Source organism: Phyllobates terribilis, unplaced genomic scaffold, assembly GCF_046119375.1.
Source record: "Phyllobates terribilis strain yellow unplaced genomic scaffold, ASM4611937v1 Scaffold_40__1_contigs__length_11209783, whole genome shotgun sequence".
NCBI lineage: Eukaryota > Metazoa > Chordata > Amphibia > Anura > Dendrobatidae > Phyllobates > Phyllobates terribilis.
This window is the reverse complement of record NW_027362800.1, coordinates 4,879,210-4,894,943: the sequence shown is the minus strand read 5'-3', so window position 1 is coordinate 4,894,943 and position 15,734 is coordinate 4,879,210. Positions and strand designations below refer to the sequence as shown.

At 46.6% G+C, this 15,734-nt stretch overlaps 6 non-coding genes and 1 pseudogene across 6 annotated transcripts; all 7 read left to right on the top strand.

Moving 5' to 3' along the window:
• Positions 1-3,036: 3,036 nt before the first annotated feature.
• On the top strand, positions 3,037-3,227 carry LOC141185831 (U2 spliceosomal RNA). The gene has a single exon (XR_012260437.1). It is a non-coding gene; the product is annotated as a U2 spliceosomal RNA (small nuclear RNA).
• A 1,115-nt stretch (positions 3,228-4,342) lies between these two features.
• On the top strand, positions 4,343-4,533 carry LOC141187657 (U2 spliceosomal RNA). The gene has a single exon (XR_012261822.1). It is a non-coding gene; the product is annotated as a U2 spliceosomal RNA (small nuclear RNA).
• Positions 4,534-5,645: 1,112 nt separating this feature from the next.
• Positions 5,646-5,836, top strand: LOC141187656 (U2 spliceosomal RNA). Its single transcript, XR_012261821.1, has one exon. It is a non-coding gene; the product is annotated as a U2 spliceosomal RNA (small nuclear RNA).
• A 1,115-nt stretch (positions 5,837-6,951) lies between these two features.
• Positions 6,952-7,029, top strand: LOC141186070 (U2 spliceosomal RNA; annotated as a pseudogene).
• Positions 7,030-12,593: 5,564 nt separating this feature from the next.
• Positions 12,594-12,786, top strand: LOC141185684 (U2 spliceosomal RNA). The gene has a single exon (XR_012260320.1). It is a non-coding gene; the product is annotated as a U2 spliceosomal RNA (small nuclear RNA).
• Positions 12,787-13,901: 1,115 nt separating this feature from the next.
• On the top strand, positions 13,902-14,092 carry LOC141187655 (U2 spliceosomal RNA). The gene has a single exon (XR_012261820.1). It is a non-coding gene; the product is annotated as a U2 spliceosomal RNA (small nuclear RNA).
• A 1,115-nt stretch (positions 14,093-15,207) lies between these two features.
• Positions 15,208-15,398, top strand: LOC141185287 (U2 spliceosomal RNA). Its single transcript, XR_012259964.1, has one exon. It is a non-coding gene; the product is annotated as a U2 spliceosomal RNA (small nuclear RNA).
• Positions 15,399-15,734: the final 336 nt, after the last annotated feature.

Genomic DNA, 15,734 nt, shown 5'->3' with positions numbered 1-15,734 from the left:
AAACCGGCGCTCCAGCTCTGTAAGCAGGAACTACGATAAAACCTCAGGTATGCTACATGATATAGTCAAAGATGCTAAATTGATAGACATATATAAAGAGTGTCATAGTGATAGCCCAGAGGACGCCGGTTTCACTTGGAGCAATGCTAATTGTAGCTCTAGGATTGATTTTATTTTTGGTTCAGATAAAACAATACCTGCCAAATGTGAAGTTTTAACTAATATATTTTCAGACCATAAACTTTTATCCTTTACCATAAAAGTAAATGACAACAAAAAATGTGGTAAGAAAAGCTGGAAAATGAACGTATCCCTTTTAACCGACCCGCAGATTTTATCAGATTTTATTGAGTTTTATAGGAAATGTAGAAAAGGGAAAAAAACAAATGAGACTATGAGTGTATGGTGGGATAGAATGAAAGTAAAAATAAAAGACTTTTTTATTAAAAAGAGTATATGTAGAGCCAAAGAAAAATATGAAGAATATAGAATTTTAAATACCCGCCTACAAACATTATTTAAGCTCAGAGACAATGGGATAGATGTACAAGTTGATATTTCAAACTTAAAAGAAGAGATTTCAAAATGGCTAGAACAAAAAGGAAAAGAGATAATTTTTCGTTCTAGAGTACAACATATAGAAGAAAATGAAAAGTGTTCCAGATATTTTTTTAGGAAAAATAAAAAAGAAAAAGTGATAATTGACCATATAGATGGTGAGAATAATATAAAAAATATGCTGGGTAAAGTTGAGGGTTTTTTTTCTAATCTTTTTAATGGAAAAAATATAGATAATAAATTAATGGATGATTCGCTGCAAGGACTAACAGCTGTTTTAGATCCCGCATCCCAAGAGTTTTTATCCCAAGTTTTAACGGAACAAGAAGTGTTAAAAACTATTAAAAGTTTTAAAACTGGAAAGGTCCCTGGTCCTGATGGCATCCCAATAGAATTTTATGTATGTTTTTATGATATTTTAAAAGATGATTTGTTTTATTTGTTTACTGAGGTTTTTAATAATAAGGTTTTATTAAATTCCTGGAAGAAAGGTGAAGTCTCCCTCCTATACAAAAAAGGCGATAAATCAAAATTAGAAAACTGGAGACCAATAACACTTTTAAATTGTGACCATAAAATAATGGCTAAAATTTGTGCAAATCGTCTAAAAGAAGTCATCAGCAAAGTTATTCATTCTAATCAAGTGTGTGGGGTGCCGGGGCGCAGTATATGGGACAATCTGAATTTAGTGAAAGACTGTATTGAGGATGTGAAAGACAGAAAGGGGAAAATGGCGATTTTATCTATTGATTTTGAAAAAGCATTTGACCGTGTCTCACACTTTTATCTTTTTAAAGTTTTAGAGAAAATGGGCATACCAGAAGGGTTTTTACTATCGCTTAAAGCATTTTACAAGGATTGTACAAGTAAGATTTTAGTGAATGGTTTTAAGACACAAGAGGTATTTTTACGGTCAGGGGTGAAACAGGGATGCCCTCTGTCCCCCCTACTGTTTATCTGTGCACTGGAACCAATGTTATGTGCAATACGCCAAAATAAACAGATATGCGGTGTCCCTCTGCCTGGAAGCGGTGGTTTGGAGGCCAAGGTTGTAGGCTACATGGATGACGTGGCGGTCTTGTGTACAGATGCACCATCACTTACGGCCACTCTCCATCAATTGCAATCCTTTTGCCTAGCTTCTGGTTTTAAAATCAATTTTAATAAGTGTAACATTTTAAGTGTTGGGGGGATGATTTTACGTGATGTACCAATTAATGTCTCCGAATCCATTTCCATTTTAGGTATATCATTCACTGAAAATAATGATGGTTATAATAGTTGGGAAACAGTTACACAGAAAGTAAATACGAAAATATGTATGTGGAACATGAGGAGACTTACAATGGAGGGTAAAGTATTGGTTTTAAAGATGGTGATTTTACCTCTTTTATTGTATCTTAGCATGGTTTTCCCCCCGCCTGTTAATGTTTTAAAAAAGATAACCAAAACCTGTTTTACCTTCTTTTGGAACTCAAAAATGGAAAAGCTGAAAAGAGAAATCGTGATGAAATCAAAAGTAAAAGGTGGTAAAGATTTTCCAGATTTTAATAGGTTTCTTTTAATCCATCTGTTCGTTTACTGTTTTAATGCCCTTTTTAAGAATCACTATTGGTCCTTTTTTATGCGTTTTAATACAGGATTTTTTATGAGAAAGTTTGGATGGTATGAAGTTAATATATCTGTGCCCCATGCTTTTAATTTGTCGACGCATTATGAGATTTTAAGGAAAATAGTGTCCGATTTTAATTTAGGGACTAAGAAAATAGAGGAATTAAGAAATAGTAAGAAACTAATTAAAGAAATACGTAAAAGTGAGGAAATATGTAATGTTGACAGATATGATGATGACAAATCTATGTCTATCTGGAAAATGATTAACGTTTTTTATCTTTTTAATGAACAGAGAGATCTGGCTTGGAGTTGCATGCACCGCTGTCTTCCTTGCCGGGCATTCCAATACAGAAGAGGATTTGTGAGGTCTGCCATCTGCCCAAGAGCCGGATGCCAAGACGAGGAAACGGTGGAACATCTATTATGGACATGTAATTTTGCAAAGGATTTCTGGAGAAGACTGCTCCCCCTACTGGAAAGGGTGGCAGACCTCAAGGACTTTACATATAAAACTGTGCTATACGGACTTATGGAATGCCCCACAATGGACCAGTACACAATGGCTTGGAAGACAGTGAACTGCGCCAAGTCATCTCTCTGGAAAGCGCGCAACATTGCTATTTTTAAACAAGATGTTTTATCAGTGAATGATGTTTTAAGTTTATGTTTATGTGAAATGTATACTTATTATTTAATTGACAAAAAGAAGAATGTACATATTTCCAAAAAATGGCTTGTTGACCAATGGAACCTAATTATTTAAAATCTTTGTATTTTTTTGTTTTGTAAATTTCATTTGTCTTTTAACGTTTGGTATTTGTGTAATTATGCTTGTAATTTGTTAAAGTTTTAATAAACGGTTTTATCCCTCTGCAGGGGATAGCCAAATTAAAAAAAAAAAATCTGTTCTTATCAGTTTAATATCTGATACGTCCCCTATCTGGGGACCATATATTAAATGGATTTTTAGAACAGGGAGATGGAAAAAGAGCTTGCTCTGTCCACTCCACGCATTGACCTGGTATTGCAGTATCTCCAGGACCGGTGCACCCCTTCTTTAATGCAGTTTCTAAAATCAGAAAGAATTGAATTCAATGTTTTTTGTTCATTTTGCTTGTTTGTCGGATTTTGGGATGGACTCTTTGGCTTTGCTTTTCTTCTCCTCATTGGATTTTTCATGTTCAAAGTTGCAGAAGCCAGATTACAAGCTCATTTTGGTTCAACTTCAGCAACTGTGCATTGCATTGCCATGTAATGTGATGCAATGCTATCTTTCTAGCTCTCCCTTTTTACTTCCTTTTGGATAAACAGACATATTAGGCAAGCATTTTGGAGCTTTCACCTAAATAACTACAGGTGGTGAGATAAGCTGCACAATATAATTGACCTTTCAGTATATTGTTGCACACACACCATCTATTTAGCAAATGCCCTTGTTATCAACAGCAGCCTTTTAAACTCACCTGAGCTAACAGGTATGTGCGCTGGTTACTCTGCTGCGCTTAAAATTTCTTTTTTGGTTTGCTACAATGCCTTTTCTGAAACGTTGTCTCCCTCTGCTGGAACACTGACTTCTTTCATTTAATGCCTGCAGACTATAAAAGAGAACCCAACCCAAAAAGTTTGGTTGATTAGTCTGTGGCATTCTGTTAAACTGTTGCTTATGGCGGTCTCTGTGAGCTTCTCAGCGACATTCAGCCAGCCAGGTATCCTGCCTGCAGTAGATGGAATGTGGCAATGGAACGCTGGCTGCGCGTGTCATAATAGGCTCTGAGCCTTTATATACCTGTGCACAGCAGCAGCCACCTTCAGTCTGCTGCTGGACAGCCAGCAGCAGCAGCAGCAGGAGAGGTATGTAATCAGGAGCCCTCCTGCTAAGGGTAGACAGCTGCTCGTTCCACCCCACCCCCCGCCTTAATTGGTTCTCCTCCCTTCCAACGGTGTTGAGGCGGGTGGGAACAGCAGGGGGTGAAGGTGCTGTGTTTAAAGAGGTGGAGTTATGCAGATCTAAGACGCGTGGATTGCAGCAGCAGCAAGCCGAAAAGTGCAGGCATGTAAGGGATCTAGAGGTTGACAACATGTCTTCTTAACGGGAGTCCAGGAGCTCATCTCCACAAATGGACTTTTCAGGATCCTTGGGTGGCTCCGTAGTTTGAAACCAATTCTGGTTATCGCTTCTCGGCCTTTTGGCTAAGATCAAGTGTAGTATCTGTTCTTATCAGTTTAATATCTGATACGTCCCCTATCTGGGGACCATATATTAAATGGATTTTTAGAACAGGGAGATGGAAAAAGAGCTTGCTCTGTCCACTCCACGCATTGACCTGGTATTGCAGTATCTCCAGGACCGGTGCACCCCTTCTTTAATGCAGTTTCTAAAATCAGAAAGAATTGAATTCAATGTTTTTTGTTCATTTTGCTTGTTTGTCGGATTTTGGGATGGACTCTTTGGCTTTGCTTTTCTTCTCCTCATTGGATTTTTCATGTTCAAAGTTGCAGAAGCCAGATTACAAGCTCATTTTGGTTCAACTTCAGCAACTGTGCATTGCATTGCCATGTAATGTGATGCAATGCTATCTTTCTAGCTCTCCCTTTTTACTTCCTTTTGGATAAACAGACATATTAGGCAAGCATTTTGGAGCTTTCACCTAAATAACTACAGGTGGTGAGATAAGCTGCACAATATAATTGACCTTTCAGTATATTGTTGCACACACACCATCTATTTAGCAAATGCCCTTGTTATCAACAGCAGCCTTTTAAACTCACCTGAGCTAACAGGTATGTGCGCTGGTTACTCTGCTGCGCTTAAAATTTCTTTTTTGGTTTGCTACAATGCCTTTTCTGAAACGTTGTCTCCCTCTGCTGGAACACTGACTTCTTTCATTTAATGCCTGCAGACTATAAAAGAGAACCCAACCCAAAAAGTTTGGTTGATTAGTCTGTGGCATTCTGTTAAACTGTTGCTTATGGCGATCTCTGTGAGCTTCTCAGCGACATTCAGCCAGCCAGGTATCCTGCCTGCAGTAGATGGAATGTGGCAATGGAACGCTGGCTGCGCGTGTCATAATAGGCTCTGAGCCTTTATATACCTGTGCACAGCAGCAGCCACCTTCAGTCTGCTGCTGGACAGCCAGCAGCAGCAGCAGGAGAGGTATGTAATCAGGAGCCCTCCTGCTAAGGGTAGACAGCTGCTCGTTCCACCCCACCCCCCGCCTTAATTGGTTCTCCTCCCTTCCAACGGTGTTGAGGCGGGTGGGAACAGCAGGGGGTGAAGGTGCTGTGTTTAAAGAGGTGGAGTTATGCAGATCTAAAACGCGTGGATTGCAGCAGCAGCAAGCCGAAAAGTGCAGGCATGTAAGGGATCTAGAGGTTGACAACATGTCTTCTTAACGGGAGTCCAGGAGCTCATCTCCACAAATGGACTTTTCAGGATCCTTGGGTGGCTCCGTAGTTTGAAACCAATTCTGGTTATCGCTTCTCGGCCTTTTGGCTAAGATCAAGTGTAGTATCTGTTCTTATCAGTTTAATATCTGATACGTCCCCTATCTGGGGACCATATATTAAATGGATTTTTAGAACAGGGAGATGGAAAAAGAGCTTGCTCTGTCCACTCCACGCATTGACCTGGTATTGCAGTATCTCCAGGACCGGTGCACCCCTTCTTTAATGCAGTTTCTAAAATCAGAAAGAATTGAATTCAATGTTTTTTGTTCATTTTGCTTGTTTGTCGGATTTTGGGATGGACTCTTTGGCTTTGCTTTTCTTCTCCTCATTGGATTTTTCATGTTCAAAGTTGCAGAAGCCAGATTACAAGCTCATTTTGGTTCAACTTCAGCAACTGTGCATTGCATTGCCATGTAATGTGATGCAATGCTATCTTTCTAGCTCTCCCTTTTTACTTCCTTTTGGATAAACAGACATATTAGGCAAGCATTTTGGAGCTTTCACCTAAATAACTACAGGTGGTGAGATAAGCTGCACAATATAATTGACCTTTCAGTATATTGTTGCACACACACCATCTATTTAGCAAATGCCCTTGTTATCAACAGCAGCCTTTTAAACTCACCTGAGCTAACAGGTATGTGCGCTGGTTACTCTGCTGCGCTTAAAATTTCTTTTTTGGTTTGCTACAATGCCTTTTCTGAAACGTTGTCTCCCTCTGCTGGAACACTGACTTCTTTCATTTAATGCCTGCAGACTATAAAAGAGAACCCAACCCAAAAAGTTTGGTTGATTAGTCTGTGGCATTCTGTTAAACTGTTGCTTATGGCGGTCTCTGTGAGCTTCTCAGCGACATTCAGCCAGCCAGGTATCCTGCCTGCAGTAGATGGAATGTGGCAATGGAACGCTGGCTGCGCGTGTCATAATAGGCTCTGAGCCTTTATATACCTGTGCACAGCAGCAGCCACCTTCAGTCTGCTGCTGGACAGCCAGCAGCAGCAGCAGCAGGAGAGGTATGTAATCAGGAGCCCTCCTGCTAAGGGTAGACAGCTGCTCGTTCCACCCCACCCCCCGCCTTAATTGGTTCTCCTCCCTTCCAACGGTTTTGAGGCGGGTGGGAACAGCAGGGGGTGAAGGTGCTGTGTTTAAAGAGGTGGAGTTATGCAGATCTAAAACGCGTGGATTGCAGCAGCAGCAAGCCGAAAAGTGCAGGCATGTAAGGGATCTAGAGGTTGACAACATGTCTTCTTAACGGGAGTCCAGGAGCTCATCTCCACAAATGGACTTTTCAGGATCCTTGGGTGGCTCCGTAGTTTGAAACCAATTCTGGTTATCGCTTCTCGGCCTTTTGGCTAAGATCAAGTGTAGTATCTGTTCTTTTAAGAACACAAGAGCTACGATCTACACTTGACGAGAGCGATCGAACTCGGAAGGAGAAGAGCTTCGGAGCCCAGCTGACATCAGAGAACGAAGGCGGATATCGGTGGGAGGAAGAAGCTCTAAAGAATCCAGAAGAAGACGAAGACTCGGAGAAGAATCGGGCTGTCCTGTGGAATCTTCGAGGAAGAAAATCATCGAGACAAAGACCTTTCGGGGAATTTGTCCAGAACACGACGGGAGAAGAATCTGCATAGCTCCACCCATTCCGGGAAGAGTTCCAGATCCAGCTCCAAGAAGTAACTGCAGGAGGAAAGCCATGGCAAGCGCTGCGAGGAAGGCCGAAAAGAAGAGCCTGGAGCTGGGGACAGCCAGGAGGGCCCAGCCAGGAGCCGATTCTGACCCCAAGGACTCTGCCTCCACGACTGGCCAGCAGAAGGGACCCCAGAAGCCCCGCCACGAAGCTCCAGCCCTGGAGCCATGGATGCGGCAGACGGTGGCCCTGAAGCTGAAGGAAGTGGATGGGAGGGTGCCGGACATGTCCTCGGACGTGTTCTGCCAGAAGATGCTGCTGGATCGAGGCTTCTCCAGGTCGGACACCCTCAGCATCCAGACCTTCTTGACGGGGATCTTCTTCGTCACCTTCGCCACTGTGAACACCTGCAGGAGGTTCTGGGAAATGGTAAGCGCAAAAGGACCGGATAATTCTTTCTCTGCCTTTACAGGTAGCTGCCCTATCCAGAGGGATGAAAGGAGGATCACGGTCTCCATGCGCAACCCGCACACCCCAGGCCAAGACATCTGTACCTTCCTGAGACGCTTCTGTTTGGTTGTGAAGGAACCCTCTCACATCCTGAATGGACTCGGCTTCTGGACAGGTAAGTGGTCGGTGACCGTTAGACTTCACAGGGACCTGGCGTACTCAGACGGACTTCGGCACCTGCCCCCGACATTCTCCCTGGGCAACTCCTACGGCCTCATCTATTACCCGGACATGCCGCGGAACTGCAGGAGATGCGGCAAGAACGGCCACGAGATGAAGGACTGCAAGGAGGATGCCTGCAGGATTTGTCGAGTGACGGGACACAGCTCGAAGGACTGCCCGAAGAAGACGTCCTGCAACCTGTGTGGGCTGGCGGCTCATCTGTACAAGGATTGCCCCAGGCGTGAGAGATCCTGGGCATCGGTGGTTGCGACGACCCCAGCTACGGAGGACAAGGCCCCGACGACCAGGCCTGTGAAGGTCAAGGACGCGACGACCAAGGCCCCAGCGGCCAAGGCCGAGACGACCAAGGCCAAAGCGGTCAAGGAGTCGGTGGCCAAAGCCCCAGCGACGGTCCCAGCAGCTCCGAAGCAGAAGAAAAAGTCAAAGGAGGGTAAGAGTTCTGTCACCCCTCTCTCGATCCCTCCCCCTGCCACCCCCGTCCAATCCCCCCCCACCCCGGCCACCCCTGCTGAGGATTCCACTTCCTCTTCCTCCTTCCCCTACTCCTCAGCAGGTGTCCTTTCCCCTGCCCCGGCAGCCACTCTCCCTCCCCAGACCATGGTAGCGGTGGAATTAACCTTTCCTCCACCCGCCGCTATCTATTCCGAGGAGGATTTTCCCCTTCTTGTCTCCCCAGTTCCAACCCGGGGAAAGAGGAAGGTGGAGGACAGCCCTGCTACTGAATCCTCCAAAAAGAAGATTCTGGATTTCGTAGGCGAAAAGGAGGATACCCTCCCTGAGCCAGAAGAGATGGAGCACATGGTTGAGACCCTGGTGGCCGAGCCAGAAGAGGAGGAACTGGTGGTCGCCGAGATTGAGGCCGCGCTGCTTGACCAGATGGAGGAAGAGGGCCTGCTGGTGATCCCGTTACCAGCAGTCAACACCGACGAGGGACCACCCGACCGGAGTGGTAACTAAGGTGTATTGCCTGCGCTAACTTTTTCTTTTTTCCCTACATGATGGCTAATATTAACTTATTTTCCATTAATGTCAGGAGCATCAAGGACAAGTTCAGACGTCAGACTATTTATGCCTTCCTTACTTCCCAGTTGTGTGATGTTTATATGTTGCAGGAATGTTCCCTTCCCTCCTCTAGGTCCTTCAAACATCTGGCCAGGGAGTGGTCCCACGGTCCATCCTACTGGTCCGGTGGGGGTGACTGCAAGTCTGCGGGGGTCGCAATTCTGATCAGGGGGGGCGCATTCACGCTTGAGTCCGTCCAGGAGCTCATCTGCGGCAGGGCTCTTGTTGTAGATGGCAACTGGGCGGGAGAACCTGTCAGGTTCATCAACGTGTATGCGTCCCCACTGAAGAATGAGCGTTTGGAGCTTTTCCAGACCCTGCGGCTTCAGCTTGCCACCACAAGGACCTTAGTGATGGCCGGGGATTTCAACTGCCCCATCGAGGAGGACGGTCGTAGTTCTGGCACATCTGCCAAGTTGGACATCACGTCCAAGCTGCTCATCGAGATGGTAACCGAGGCCTCTCTTCAGGACGTGGTGGGCTCCATGGGGAGAGGCTCCACGAACTATTCGTGGAGCCGACCCGATGGCTCACTCCGCTCCAGGATTGACTTTGTGTTCACCTCTCGGGCAGTCAGGCAGAGTAGGCACTCGATGGTCTCCTGCTTCTTCTCTGACCACAGAGCCATTCACTTACAAGGTGTCCTCGGCGACGGTTTTCCGTCCGGCCCCGGCTCCTGGAAGCTGAATTGTGCTCTGCTGGCTCAGGATGAAGTCGTGGAGGAGCTGAGAGCAGCCTACGCAATGTGGCAGTCCTACAAGGGTAGCTTCCAAACAGTCTCTGATTGGTGGGAATATGTTAAACTTGAGTTTCGCTGTTTCTTTCAGGCCAAGGGTCGACAACAGGAGTGTGAGAAGAGGAGGGACTTCAGAGGGCTGCAGCGCGAGCTGCGGTCGCTGCAGGACCTTCTTCACTGCGGCTGGGACGTGAGGGAGGAGCTGGAGGAGACCAAGAAGAGCCTGAAAAGGCACTTTGAGGAGGAGTCCAAGCGAATCATCTTCCGTTCCAAAGTGGAGAATCTGGAGAAGGGTGAGAAATGTAACTCATTCTTTTTCAGGAAACTTCATGCCGGTCACACGCCCCTGAACGAGCTGCGAGACGAGAGCGGAAACATGCGACGTGGGAAGGAGGACGTGATGAGGGTCGTCAGCGACTTCTACAGCGAACTCTACTCCCACAAGACTACCGACCCCGACGCTGCTGATAAGTTCCTGTCAGGTATCACTAACCATCTTGATCCTGCAGGCACGGCAGCCTTGGACAAACCTCTGATGGTGGGCGAATTGCTCTCTGCCGCTAAATCCTTTAGGACCGGCAGGACCCCGGGCAGTGATGGTCTTCCAGCGGAGCTCTATGTAGCGCTGGGAGACCTCATCTGTCCGGACCTGTTGGACCTGTACGAGGAGATGGTGGTGGAGGGTAGAATGCCTCCATCTTTGAGGGAAGGAATGGTCACGATCCTGTACAAGCGGAAGGGAGAGAGGTGCAACCTGAGGAATTGGCGTCCCATCACTCTGCTCAACGTGGACTACAAGATCCTGGCCAAGACGATGGCGACACGACTTAAGACGGTCATCGGACGGATCATCCACCCGGACCAGACCTGCGGCATCCCTGGACGTCGCATCGCAGACAGCCTCGCTCTCGTGCGGGACACGGTCGAGTACATCAAGGTCCGCCGCGCACACGCGGCCCTGGTCTCCTTGGATCAGGAGAAGGCCTTCGACCGGGTTTCCCACGAGTTCATGGGCCGAGCTCTGCACCGGTTAGGTTTGGGTAACATGTTTTGTTCGTATGTCCGTCTGATGTATTTTGATATCCACAGCTCGGTGTTGGTGAACGGCTGGAAGACTGACCCCTTCCCTGTCCTCTCTGGGGTCAGACAAGGCTGCCCTCTATCACCTCTTCTTTTTGTTTGTGTTATAGAACTCTTCGCAGAGGCTATCCGGCAGAATGGAGAGATCAGAGGGATCACCGCACCGGGTCCGGGACGACACGAGGTCAAGTGCTCGCTCTACATGGACGACGTCACCGTCTTCTGCGCTGATCGTGGTTCAGTCGACGCCCTCGTCCAGACGTGTGAGAGGTTCGGCCGGGCTTCAGGGGCCAAAGTCAACTGCAGGAAGTCGGAAGCCATGCTCTTCGGGGATTGGCAGCCGGCCTCCTCCGCCCCCTTCCCCTTCAACATTCAACCGGATTTCCTCAAGGTGCTGGGAGTCTGGTTCGGGAAGGAAGGAGCGGCCCTCAAGTCCTGGCAAGAACGCTTGGCCAAGGTGAAGCAACGGATCGGACTCTGGAGCCTCAGACACCTCACTTGTGAGGGTAAGGCACTCGTCCTGCGTAATGAGGTCCTGCCCGTCTTGCAGTACACGGCGCAGGCCTGGCCCCCACACGTCACTGTGTGCAGGGCCATTACCAGGACAGTGTTTCACTTTGTCTGGGGATCCAAGATGGACAGAGTCAGGCGGGCCGTCATGTACAAGGAGCCTCGCAAGGGTGGGAAGGGTGTTCCAGATATCCCCACCCTCCTGCGATCCTCTTTTGTGTGTGATTGTGTCCGCCGGACTTTGCAAGTCAAGAATGGCTCCGCGGGCAGGTCCATGTCTCGCTTCTTCCTGCTTCCTCTTTGGAGGCGACTCGGCTGGGACAAGTGGGACAGCTCCTTCCCCTACAAATGGACGACGCCATGGTTCTACGGAGACGTCGTTCGATTTGTGGGGGAGCATCAACTGGAGGGACTCAAGCCCGACTTGTGGAAGCCCAAAACTATCCACAAGCTAATCAGAGCCAAGGATGACGTGGAGAACATCACAGGACTTCATCAGGACACGCTGGAGACTGTGTGGACAAATGTGTCGTCTGACAGGCTGACCAACGGGCACAAGGACTTGTCGTGGATGGCGATTCAGGGCGGACTGCCCGTCCGGTCATTCATGCATGCCCGGAACCTGTGCAAGACCCGGTACTGCCCAAGGTGCCCCTTCGTGGAGGAAACATCTTTGCACACTTTTTGGGACTGCGGATTTGCACAGCGCCTATTGACTGCACTTGAGGACGACCTGAGGAACTCTGTCCCCAGGGCGAGCCTATCGCACCATTCTGTGCTTTACGGACTCTTCCCTGGGGTTCATACCGTCGGAGCCATCCAGGAGGCTTGGCGCCTTATGAACTGCTTCAAGGATGCCGTTTGGGTCGCCAGGAACCGGCTCATCTTGAGGAGGGAGAGGATGTCCATCCAGGACTGCCGCAGGCTGATCCACAGCCTGCTCAGAGACTATTCCATCATGGACGGTCCGGAGGACGAGGACGAGGACTAAACCCCTCCTCCCCCTCTCCCCTTATGTGTCTTGTCTTTCAATAAAGCTTCGGGCCTGTGATTTTCCCCTCCCCATCCCCTTTTTCCCAATCCCCATCCCTTATCACGGTTCGTCGTACTGTATTGATTGACATGCTTTTTCTTTCAGATTGAGTGTTTTGTGTAGCATAGGGGTGTGATGTGTCTAGTTAGTGCGTCGTATCCTCATGCTATGTAAATATGATGTAGAATTCTGTGTGTACTGGGCTGCGGCACTGTACACTGTCTGTTAACTTATTTTTTGTGCTAATAAAAGATATATTCAATCAAAAAATCTGTTCTTATCAGTTTAATATCTGATACGTCCCCTATCTGGGGACCATATATTAAATGGATTTTTAGAACAGGGAGATGGAAAAAGAGCTTGCTCTGTCCACTCCACGCATTGACCTGGTATTGCAGTATCTCCAGGACCGGTGCACCCCTTCTTTAATGCAGTTTCTAAAATCAGAAAGAATTGAATTCAATGTTTTTTGTTCATTTTGCTTGTTTGTCGGATTTTGGGATGGACTCTTTGGCTTTGCTTTTCTTCTCCTCATTGGATTTTTCATGTTCAAAGTTGCAGAAGCCAGATTACAAGCTCATTTTGGTTCAACTTCAGCAACTGTGCATTGCATTGCCATGTAATGTGATGCAATGCTATCTTTCTAGCTCTCCCTTTTTACTTCCTTTTGGATAAACAGACATATTAGGCAAGCATTTTGGAGCTTTCACCTAAATAACTACAGGTGGTGAGATAAGCTGCACAATATAATTGACCTTTCAGTATATTGTTGCACACACACCATCTATTTAGCAAATGCCCTTGTTATCAACAGCAGCCTTTTAAACTCACCTGAGCTAACAGGTATGTGCGCTGGTTACTCTGCTGCGCTTAAAATTTCTTTTTTGGTTTGCTACAAAGCCTTTTCTGAAACGTTGTCTCCCTCTGCTGGAACACTGACTTCTTTCATTTAATGCCTGCAGACTGTAAAAGAGAACCCAACCCAAAAAGTTTGGTTGATTAGTCTGTGGCATTCTGTTAAACTGTTGCTTATGGCGGTCTCTGTGAGCTTCTCAGCGACATTCAGCCAGCCAGGTATCCTGCCTGCAGTAGATGGAATGTGGCAATGGAACGCTGGCTGCGCGTGTCATAATAGGCTCTGAGCCTTTATATACCTGTGCACAGCAGCAGCCACCTTCAGTCTGCTGCTGGACAGCCAGCAGCAGCAGCAGCAGGAGAGGTATGTAATCAGGAGCCCTCCTGCTAAGGGTAGACAGCTGCTCGTTCCACCCCACCCCCCGCCTTAATTGGTTCTCCTCCCTTCCAACGGTGTTGAGGCGGGTGGGAACAGCAGGGGGTGAAGGTGCTGTGTTTAAAGAGGTGGAGTTATGCAGATCTAAAACGCGTGGATTGCAGCAGCAGCAAGCCGAAAAGTGCAGGCATGTAAGGGATCTAGAGGTTGACAACATGTCTTCTTAACGGGAGTCCAGGAGCTCATCTCCACAAATGGACTTTTCAGGATCCTTGGGTGGCTCCGTAGTTTGAAATCAATTCTGGTTATCGCTTCTCGGCCTTTTGGCTAAGATCAAGTGTAGTATCTGTTCTTATCAGTTTAATATCTGATACGTCCCCTATCTGGGGACCATATATTAAATGGATTTTTAGAACAGGGAGATGGAAAAAGAGCTTGCTCTGTCCACTCCACGCATTGACCTGGTATTGCAGTATCTCCAGGACCGGTGCACCCCTTCTTTAATGCAGTTTCTAAAATCAGAAAGAATTGAATTCAATGTTTTTTGTTCATTTTGCTTGTTTGTCGGATTTTGGGATGGACTCTTTGGCTTTGCTTTTCTTCTCCTCATTGGATTTTTCATGTTCAAAGTTGCAGAAGCCAGATTACAAGCTCATTTTGGTTCAACTTCAGCAACTGTGCATTGCATTGCCATGTAATGTGATGCAATGCTATCTTTCTAGCTCTCCCTTTTTACTTCCTTTTGGATAAACAGACATATTAGGCAAGCATTTTGGAGCTTTCACCTAAATAACTACAGGTGGTGAGATAAGCTGCACAATATAATTGACCTTTCAGTATATTGTTGCACACACACCATCTATTTAGCAAATGCCCTTGTTATCAACAGCAGCCTTTTAAACTCACCTGAGCTAACAGGTATGTGCGCTGGTTACTCTGCTGCGCTTAAAATTTCTTTTTTGGTTTGCTACAATGCCTTTTCTGAAACGTTGTCTCCCTCTGCTGGAACACTGACTTCTTTCATTTAATGCCTGCAGACTATAAAAGAGAACCCAACCCAAAAAGTTTGGTTGATTAGTCTGTGGCATTCTGTTAAACTGTTGCTTATGGCGGTCTCTGTAAGCTTCTCAGCGACATTCAGCCAGCCAGGTATCCTGCCTGCAGTAGATGGAATGTGGCAATGGAACGCTGGCTGCGCGTGTCATAATAGGCTCTGAGCCTTTATATACCTGTGCACAGCAGCAGCCACCTTCAGTCTGCTGCTGGACAGCCAGCAGCAGCAGCAGCAGGAGAGGTATGTAATCAGGAGCCCTCCTGCTAATGGTAGACAGCTGCTCGTTCCACCCCACCCCCCGCCTTAATTGGTTCTCCTCCCTTCCAACGGTGTTGAGGCGGGTGGGAACAGCAGGGGGTGAAGGTGCTGTGTTTAAAGAGGTGGAGTTATGCAGATCTAAAACGCGTGGATTGCAGCAGCAGCAAGCCGAAAAGTGCAGGCATGTAAGGGATCTAGAGGTTGACAACATGTCTTCTTAACGGGAGTCCAGGAGCTCATCTCCACAAATGGACTTTTCAGGATCCTTGGGTGGCTCCGTAGTTTGAAACCAATTCTGGTTATCGCTTCTCGGCCTTTTGGCTAAGATCAAGTGTAGTATCTGTTCTTAACAGTTTAATATCTGATACGTCCCCTATCTGGGGACCATATATTAAATGGATTTTTAGAACAGGGAGATGGAAAAAGAGCTTGCTCTGTCCACTCCACGCATTGACCTGGTATTGCAGTATCTCCAGGACCGGTGCACCCCTTCTTTAATGCAGTTTCTAAAATCAGAAAGAATTGAATTCAATGTTTTTTGTTCATTTTGCTTGTTTGTCGGATTTTGGGATGGACTCTTTGGCTTTGCTTTTCTTCTCCTCATTGGATTTTTCATGTTCAAAGTTGCAGAAGCCAGATTACAAGCTCATTTTGGTTCAACTTCAGCAACTGTGCATTGCATTGCCATGTAATGTGATGCAATGCTATCTTTCTAGCTCTCCCTTTTTACTTCCTTTTGGATAAACAGACATATTAGGCAAGCATTTTGGAGCTTTCACCTAAATAACTACAGGTGGTGAGATAAGCTGCACAATATAATTGACCTTT